The sequence below is a fragment of the Somniosus microcephalus genome, unplaced genomic scaffold (assembly GCF_052327205.1).
Source record: "Somniosus microcephalus isolate GS21.2 unplaced genomic scaffold, FLI_Smic_1.0 unresolved_chr4, whole genome shotgun sequence".
NCBI lineage: Eukaryota > Metazoa > Chordata > Chondrichthyes > Squaliformes > Somniosidae > Somniosus > Somniosus microcephalus.
The window spans coordinates 4,002,543-4,012,319 of record NW_028225182.1 but is presented as its reverse complement, the minus strand read 5'-3'; the positions used below and the strand labels follow the sequence as shown (position 1 = coordinate 4,012,319).

Sequence of the window (9,777 nt, the reverse complement as noted above, 5' to 3'; positions counted from 1 at the left end):
GTTGAAATGGATCCTAGGATGCTGAGGGGAGTAAAGGTGGGAATTACGGAGGTACTGACCATAATCTTCCAATACTCATTTGATATGGGGTGGTGCCAGACGTCTGGAGAATCGCAAATGTTACACCCTTGTTGAAAAAAAGTGTATAAGGTTCAACCCAGCAACTACACGCCAGTCAGCTTAACGTCGGTAGTGAGGAAGCTTTCAGAAAGTGTAACCCTGCACAAAATGACCAGTCACTTGGACAAGTGTGGATTAATTAAGGAAAGTCTGCTCGGATTTGTTAAACGCAACTCGTCTTTTCCCAACTTGATTGAATTTTTTGATGAGGTGAAAGAGAGGGTTGATGAGGGAAATGCAGTTGAGGTGGTGGACATGGACTTCCAAAAGGCATTTGATAACGTGCCACGTAACAGGCTTGCCAGCAATGCTGAAGCCCATGGAATAAAAGGGACAGTGGCATGGATGTCAAATTGGCTAAGTGACAGGAAACAGAGAGTAGTGCTAAACTGTTGTTTCTCTGAATGGAGGAATGTACACAGTGGCGTTCCCCAGGGGTCGGTACTAGGACCACGGCCCTTCTTGACATATATTAATAATTTGGAGTTACGTGTCCAGGGCACAATTTCAAAATTTGCAGGTGATACAAAACTTGGAAGTATAGTGAGCAGTGTAGTGATAGACTCCAAGTGGACATGGATCAGCTGGTGGAATGGGCGGACATGTGGCAGATGAAGTTAAAAACAGAAAAGTGCGAATTGATGCATTTTGGTCGGAAGAATGAGGAGAGGCAATATAAACTAAAGGATACATTTCCAAAGTGGTTGCAGGAACAGAGAGACCTGGGGGTGTATGTACACAAATCGTTCAATGTGGCAGGACAGGTTGAGAAATCAGTTTAAAAAGCTTGCAGAATCCGGGGCTTTATAAATAAAGGCGCATAGTACAAAAGCAAGGAAGTTATGATGAACTTTTATAAAACACTGGTTCGGCCACAACTGCAGAAATTATGTGTTCCAGAAAATTTTATCCTGTGCAATAACTGGTCCCATTAAATTAAACAAAAGTTGCCCCAGATTCCTGGTGACATAAGCAATGAACATTTTAAAGCAGACTCCTGAAATACAATCGGCCTGGAAAACGCGATCGGAAACTCGCCGCTGGCTAACGCCTCTGAATCTAAAAAACAATATGACTTACCTGGTGTCTCCAGAGCTTCGGACTCTTGCTGCCCTGGGCCTGCTGGCATACGCCTGCATAAAGGCCCATGGATCCCAGGGGCGCACACGGTTCACAAGCCTGGGTGTCCTTGTGCACCAGTCGCTGAAAGTAAGCATGCAGGTGCAGCAGGCGGTTAAGAAGGCAAATGGTATGTTGGCCTTCGTAGCGAGAGGATTCGAGTACAGGAGCAAGGATGCCTTGCTGCAGTTGTACAGGGCCTTGGTGAGATCACATCTTGAGTATTGAGTGCAGTTTTGGTCGCCTTATCTGAGGAAGGATGTTCTTGCCATGGAAGGAGTTCAGCGAATATTCACCAGGCTGATACCAGGGATGGCAGGAATGACATATGAGGAGAGATTGGGACGATTGGGCTCGTACTCGCTGGAGTTTCGAAGAATGAGAGGGGATGTCATTGAAACTTATAAAATTCTGACAGTACTGGAAAGACTAGATGCAGGAAGGATGTTCCTGATGGTCGGGGACTCCAGAACCAGGGGCCACAGTCTAAGGATAAGGGGTAGGCCAATTAGGACAGACATGAAGAGGAATTTCTTCACCCAGAGAGTGGTGAACCTGTGGAATTCTCTACCACAGAAGGCAGTAGAAGCCAATTCATTAAATATAATCAAGAAGGAGTTGGATATATTTCTTAAGGCTAAAGTGATAAAGGGATATGGGGAGAAAGCAGGGACAGGATACTGAACGTGGATGATCAGCCATGATCTCATTAAATGGCGGAGCAGGCTCGAGGAGCCAAATGACCTACTCCTGCTCCTATCTTCTATGTTTCTATGTGAATGGAGCAGGTGAACCGCTGAATCCCACTTTTAAGTGATGTCCCAAAGCGCTTGACAGTGGTGTGAAAAGAAATGAGTTCCACTTAGTAATTAAAAGTAAAGACTGTCAGAAGTGGGATTCGAGCCCACGTTTCCAGAGAAGATTGCGACTTGAACGCCGCGCCTCAGAGCGCTCGGCCATCTTGACTTGCGTGCGTCTTTTCTGCAGCTCACCGCTTCCGCATGGAAAACGTTTCAGTCCGGATGCTTGTTCAATGCTGCTCGAAGGCTCAGTGGCCGGGATATCGTCTCCCCCGGAGTTTTCCTGAGCCTGTGCTCGGGAAATGGGGAGGTTTGGCCCCGGTCCCTGGTATCTTGCAGCTCCAGGGATGGGCAATAACAATCTGAGCTCTGGAGCTGGGGAAGAGCGAATAATTAACGGGTTAGTTTCCGCGTCTGAAATGCGGCTTAGATCTGTTGGTATTAACCGAGGCCGGGGCTGCGAGATATTTCATTTTGTTCACGTTTAACCAGAGGAATATCCGCAGTCAGGAGCTGAAAAGGACAAAGAGCTGAAAAAACACAAGAAAAAAGATAAGAAATATCAGCAATTGTGATCAACTCTTTAATCTGTTTTATGATAGTTTAGTGGTTTAATTGTTTTAATCAACATTCATTAACCGAAAGCGTTGTTTTGCAGAATGAAGGAAATGCTCACAGTGAGAGACAGTCAAAAGTTGAATAACTTAACTTTAATAATTTGCAAAGGTTTATTCAGTGATGAAGATTTATACCGTATCAGAATTTACGCACTGTGTATTTTAGCATTCTGTTTTAAATTGTTCATTGCTTCTGACACAAGAAACCTGTTAAATTTATTTCAGAGAAAAAATAATCAGGAACATAAAGTTTCCGCCCGGGGTCGAATCGGGGACTTTTCGCGTGTGAGGCGAACGTGATAACCACTACACTACGGAGACCTGTGCTTGATCGTGTTTCGAGAAAGCACTGTTCAGACAGAAGGGGCAATACAGAATCGCTCGTTCTGCAATGATTTCCTTTCACTGGCATTTCTCTGACCGAACTGCACAAGTCAAAAATGTTCCTTTCAAACTCATTAGCTGCCGAATTTCCTTCCCTCTGAATCTGATGCCTCTAGTTTTACCCACTCAACCAATGTCCCTTTGCAATTTTCTGCTCCCTTCTGCACTACTTACTCTGCCACTAACGTAGTGTCGTTAAACTTGGTAATATATGCCTATAGAAGACTTTGGGATTACCTTTTATGTTAGCTGCCATTCTATTCTCAGACCCTCTCTTTGCCCCTCAAATTTTCCTTTTCACTTCTCCTCTGAACTCTCTATATTCAGATATATTAGGATAGTTGAAGCCCCCATTATCACTAATCTATAATTCATATTCATAGAGTCATAACGGCACAGAATGAGGCCATTCGGCCCATCGATTCTGTTCCGGCTCTCTGTGGAGCAATCCATTCAGTCCCATTCCCCCGCTCTATCCCCATAGCCCTGCAAGTTTATTTCCCTCAAGTTTCTCTCCAGTCTCCCCTTGAAAACATTGAGTGTCTCCGCTTCTACGACTTCCATCGGCAGCACGTTCCTGGTTCTCACCACTCACTGCGTAAAAAAGTTTTCCTCTCATCCCTCGTGTATCTCTTGCCGAAAACCTTAAACCTGTGTCCACCAGTCCTTGTACCATCAACTAGTGGGAACAGCCTTTCCCCGTCTCGCGAATCCAAACATGTCATAATCTTGTACACATCTATCAAATCACCCCTCAACCTCCTTTTTCTTAAAATCATCCTGTGCAGCGCCTTGGGACGTTTTACTACGTTAAAGATGCTATATAAATAGAGGTTGTTGTTGTAGTTGTTGTTGTGGTGATGAAAACAAATCCAGCTTCTCCAACCGGCCCTTGTATCTAACATGCCACATCCCCAGAACCATTCTGGTAAATCTGCTCTGCACCCTCTCAAGGGCATTCACATCCTTCCTAAAGTGTGGTGATCAGAACTGGACGCAATACTCCAGTTGTGGCCTAACCAGCACATTATAAAGGTTCAGCATAACTTCTCTACTTTTGTACTCAATACCTCTATTTATGAAGCCCAAGATCCCATATGCTTTGCTAACCACTCTCTCAATATGGCCTGACACCTTCAGAGACCTATGTACATTAACTCCCAGGCCCCTCTGTCCCTGCACACTCTTTAAAACTGTGCCATTAAGTGTATATTGCCTCTCCCTTTTCCTTCTACCAAAATGCATCACTTCACACTTCTCTGTATTAAATTCCATCTGCCATTTGTCTGCCCATTCTGCTAGCCTTTCTATACCCTGCTGCAGTCGATTGGTATCATCCTCACTGTTTGCCACACCCCCAAGTTTGGTGTCATCAGCAAATTTAGAAATTCTACTCTCTATTCCAATATCCATGTCAATTATATATATATATCAAAAAACGCAGTGCCCCCAGCACTGACCCTTGGGGAACAACACTGTCTACTATTCTCCAGTTTCAAAAAAAAAACCTTTATCACAACTCGCTGTTTTCTATCGTTAAGCTATCCTTCAGTCTCCAAGCTGCTACTGACCCATCTATTCCATGAGCCTGAAAATGGTTATCCAGCCTTCTATGTGGTATCTTGTCAAAAGCCTTCATAAAATCCATGCCGACAACATCCATTGCATTCCCTTCATCAATGCTCCCTATTACTTCATCAAAAAATTCAATTACATTAGTCAAACACGAACTGCTTTTTACAAATCCATGCTGGCTCTCCTTAATTAGCTTAAACCTCTCCAAGTGTCCGTTAATATTTCCCTTGATTATTGTTTCTAGCACCTTGCCCACCATTGATGCTAAACTGACCGGCCTGTAGTTACTAGGATTATCCTTACACCCTTTCTTGAACAGTTCTTGCATCTCTCTGTAATTTCTCTGCAAATTTGCTTCTCCATATTTCCTCACTTTTTGGTGGCCTATAGAATACATCTAGTAGTGTAATGGCCCCTCTATTATATCTTAACTATAGCCATATAGATTCAGTCCTTGTCCTCGCAGGGCATCCTCTCTCTCCAGCACTGTAACATTCTCCTTAAACAATACTGCCACACCACCTCCTACCTTTCCTTCCCTATCTTTCCTGAGCACCTTCTATCCAGGAATATTTAATAGCCAATCCTGCCCTTTTTTGAGCCAGGTCTCCGTTATTGTCATGACATCATATTCCCATGTGGGTATTTGCACCTGCAGCTCACCAACCTTGTTTACTATGCTTTGTGCGTTCACATACATACACTGTAACCCTATCTTAGAACATCCTGTGTTCTCTCTTAGTCTGACCCCACCAAATACCTTACTATTTCTTACATTAGTGCTATCCTTCTCTCCAAATCTGTAGTGCATCTTGTTTCTTCTTTCTATTGATACATCCTGGTGCCCATACCACTGCCTACTTAATTAAAATCCTCCCCAGCAGCACTAGCAAACCTCCCCGTGAGGATATTTGTACTGGCTCTGTTGATTTGCAACCTGTCTGGCCTGTACTGGACCCACCTCCCCCAGAACCTGCCGCAATGCCCCAGGAATCTCAGCCCTCTTTCTACCTGTGTCATTGGTACCCATATTCACCTCGACCTCGGGCTGTTCACCTCCACCTCAGAATATTCTGCAGCCGTTCAGTGACATCCCTGACCCTGGCACCAGGGAGGCAACATTAACATCCTGGAGTCATGTCTGTCCTCCTCCTCTGTCTAATGGTCACTCATTCCCTCTTTGCCTGCACACTCCTTAGCTGTGGGGAGACCACCGCCTGAAACGTGCTGTCCAGGTAGCTCTCAGCCTCGCGGATGCTCCGCAGTGATACCAGCTGCTGCTCAAGCTCTGAAACCCGGAGTTCGAGCTCCTCCAGCTGACGACACTTGCTGCACAGGTGGTTGTCTCGGACATGGGAAGCCTCCTGGATTTCCCACATGGCACAGGATGCACATTCCGTGGCACTGAGCTGCCCTGCCGTGCCTTTATTTATTCGAAACTTAACTAACTTTGCAGAAAATTAAGACAAAGATGTAACTAATTAAATGTATTAATGCAATATATTATTAACAGTTACTAATTTAAGCAGTATTACATCTTTGATAACAGTATCTTGTGTGAAAACTTATCAGATGCCTGCTAGAAGTCGTCAAATTAAATCTAGGAAATCCCTCCCCTTGATTCAATTTCCGTTTTCCTCCTGTCTATGGTAGTTTATCCTCTACTATGAAGAACGATGCAAAGTAATTATTTAGCATGCCAATCGTGTCCTTAATTGAATTACATTGTCACATGGCTCTGTCTTTAAGGGGCTTATATTCTGTTTCATTTCTCCTGCCTTCTCCTGATTCCTCAGTGTCATGCACAGAAGTGCCTGATGCCCTCATTTGTTTAAAGTAACAAACAGACACAAACACAGGTATTCCTTCAAAATCAACCCGCAGGTGGCCACACACAGAATAAACAGAGCCAGAGAGACAGACAGAATCGGGAAACAGCGAGAAATAGACAAGAGATATTGACAAGAACTAAAGCGCTTTGCGATCAGAAAATTGCCTGAACCCCTGTCGTTAATGAAAGGGATTTTGATGCTTGAGTTCCTTTTCCGCCTTGGCTCTCTGGAGAATTTGGTTCCTAATTTGCAGAAACGCGGCTCAGATATGCTGTTGTGACCGGGCCGGATCCACCAGACTCCTGACTGCAATCAGTGACAAGAATACCATTTCAACAGTCCCGGCTAACTCAGTCGGCAAAGTATGACACCCTTAACTTGAGGATCGTGGGTTCGAACCACCCTTTGGGGGGAAGTTATTTTGTTAAACTTTTATGTTGCTTTCAAAGCGTTATTAATTAAGCGATAACCTTGTTTTGCACAATGAAAGAAATGCTAATTGAGAAAATACTGCAGATGCTGGAAATCTGAATTAAAACAGGAAATGCTGGAGATACTCAGCAAGTCAGGCAGCATCTGCGAAGAGAGAAACAGAGTAAACGTTTCAGGTCGATAACCTTTCGTCAGAACTGGAAAAAATAGCTAATGGAACAGATTTTTAAGCAAGTGTAGGGGATTCAATGAGATCATGGCTGATCTTCTGCCTCAATTCCATTCACCAGCCCTATCGCCACTTCCCTTGATGCCCTTACCAGTCAGAAATCTACCGACTTCTGTTTGGAATATACCCAATGACTGAGCATCCACTGCCCTCTGAGGTTGAGAATTGCAAAGATTCACAAGCATCTGAGTGAAGAAATGTCTCCTCATCTGAGTCTCAAATGGCCGGCCCCGTATCCTGAGACTCTGCCCCCTAGTTCTAGACTCTCCAGCCAGGGGAAACAACCTCTCAGCTTCTACCCTTTCAAGCCCTCCAAGAAAATTGTACCTTTCAATGAGAACACCTCTCATTCTTCTGAACTCCAGACATTATAGGCCCAATCTACTCAATCTCTCCTCATAGGACAATCCTATCATCATTGAAAACAATCAGGTTTGATTCCCAGTCAGGGATTTCAGTTCTGACAAAGACAATTGAAGTCTGTGAGAATCTTAATACTTGTATTAAAAACAACAAAAATGTGTGTTGCACACTGAAGGAAATTGTAACATGTTTGCTGGGTGACAGTCAAACTTTAATAACTTTCTTCATAGATTGGTAGCTTTATAGCAAAAGGCGACGAATTTGCGCCGCGTTTCCGTAGTGTAGTGGTTATCATGTTCGCTTAACACCCGAAAAGTCCCCGGCACGAAACCGGGCGGAAACATTTTGTAAATCATGTTCATTTATATCGTATAAAAATGGATCAATTCGCATTTGTTATGCAATGTAACAAAGTCCTGTTACATTTGTGTTATTCTGTACAGTTCTGCACACACACAGAACACTACGGTGTCGCTCGCTCACTTCCGTTTCCAGCCCTGACCGTGCAGACAGCCCCTCTCAAAGCTGCTTTTAGTTGAATTGATAAAGATTATTCAAGGTTCCTGCAGCTTTACCTCGGTTCACAACAGCAGATCTAAGCCGCGTTTCTGTAAACTACAAACCATGTTTTCCAGAATTCCAAGGTGTATACGGAACTCAACCATTAAAATTCCCTTCATTAACCACAGGGCTTCAGGCAATTTCCTATGAATCTATAAAAAGTTATTAAAGTTTGACTGTCATCCGGTATACATGTTAGTATTCCTGCAGTGTGCAACAAAATGTTGTGGGTTGATTATTGATAATAGAAACAATTATGAAGTGTCTCACAGACTTTATTGATCCCTTAATACCGTTGTTTAAATAAAATCTATCAATCGCAGGTTAAAATCAGCAATTCATGTTGCATCTTTGAAAGAGCTATCCAATCAGTCCCACTCCGCTGCTCTTCCCCCATAGCCCTGCTGACACTCCTGCCAGTGGAAACGGTTTCCCCCTTAATTTTGATCACCTCTATTAAATCTCCCCTGACCAGTGATTAATGGAGCTCAACGCGGGCAAGTGTCAGATCATCCACTTGGGGCCTAGCAAAATCAGTCAGTGTGTGGTCTGAAAACATCATGTGAGAGAATCGGTTTTTTCTGTGAAATAGCCGGTCCCGTTAAATTTTACAAATGTTGCCCCAGATCGCTGCTCTCTCAAGCAATGAACATTTTAAACCATTCTCCTGAAATGCAATGTGTTAAATGAGATATGGGTTAACAGTTCAGGAGATGCAAAGAGCAAAATAAATGAATGAAATTTCGACTGTCCCTCAGTAACCATATTATTATGTCTTTCATTCCGCAATATAAAGTAACCGGTTAATTAATGGTGATTAAAGCAGTTCTTATTTATTCACATTAGATGCATGTAATTAATTTAATAAAATTACATCGCATTCATGAATAAGAAAATAGTGAAATCAAAATTTCTTCCCGAACCGTGAATCGAACCCAGCCTGCAAAACTGATAGGAATAAATTATTGAATTATTTAATGGTGCCTCGAAAAATATCACACTACTAAATTAAAATCACTGCTATAATGTGTTTCGGTGTTGAAGGGGATTGAAAAAAGCCCAGACTGCGCCCGCGGTGAGACAGAGTTCGAACTTACAAAGAAGTTGGTGCTGCGAAGTAACCGCCAAGCGAAAGCTGACACTGCTTAAAGAACGGGACACCGCTCAATATAAAGGAAGAGCTCACAAACGTTAACTTTCTGTATTCTGTGTAAAAGGACTCTCAAATCCTTGAATATACTCAATGACTGAGCATCCACTGCCCTCTGAGGTTGAGAATTGCAAAGATCACAAGCCTCTGAGTGACGAAATGTCTCCTCATCTGAGTCTCAAATAGCCGGCCCCTAATCCTCAGACTCTGCCCCCCAGTTCTAGACTCTCCAGCCAGGGGAAACAACCTCTCAGCTTCTACCCTTTCAAGCCCTCCAAGAAAATTATACCTTTCAATGAGAACACCTCTCGTTCTTCTGAACTCCAAAGATTATAGGCCCAATCTGCTCAATCTCTCCTCATAGGACAATCCTATCATCATTGAAAACAATCAGGTTTGATTCCCAGTCAGGGATTTCAGTTCTGACAAAGACCATTGAAGTCTGTGAGAATCTTAATAATTGTATTAAAACCAACAAAAATGTGTGTTGCACACTGAAGGAAATTGTAACATGTTTGCCGGGTGACAGTCAAACTTTAATAACTTTCGTCAGAGATTCATAGATTTATAACAATAGGCAACGGTTTTATCCAGC

At 43.3% G+C, this 9,777-nt stretch overlaps 1 non-coding gene across 1 annotated transcript; it reads right to left on the bottom strand.

Moving 5' to 3' along the window:
- Window positions 1-2,904: 2,904 nt before the first annotated feature.
- Window positions 2,905-2,977, bottom strand: trnav-cac (transfer RNA valine (anticodon CAC)). The gene has a single exon. It is a non-coding gene; the product is annotated as a tRNA-Val (tRNA).
- Between the last annotated feature and the right edge of the window lie 6,800 nt (window positions 2,978-9,777).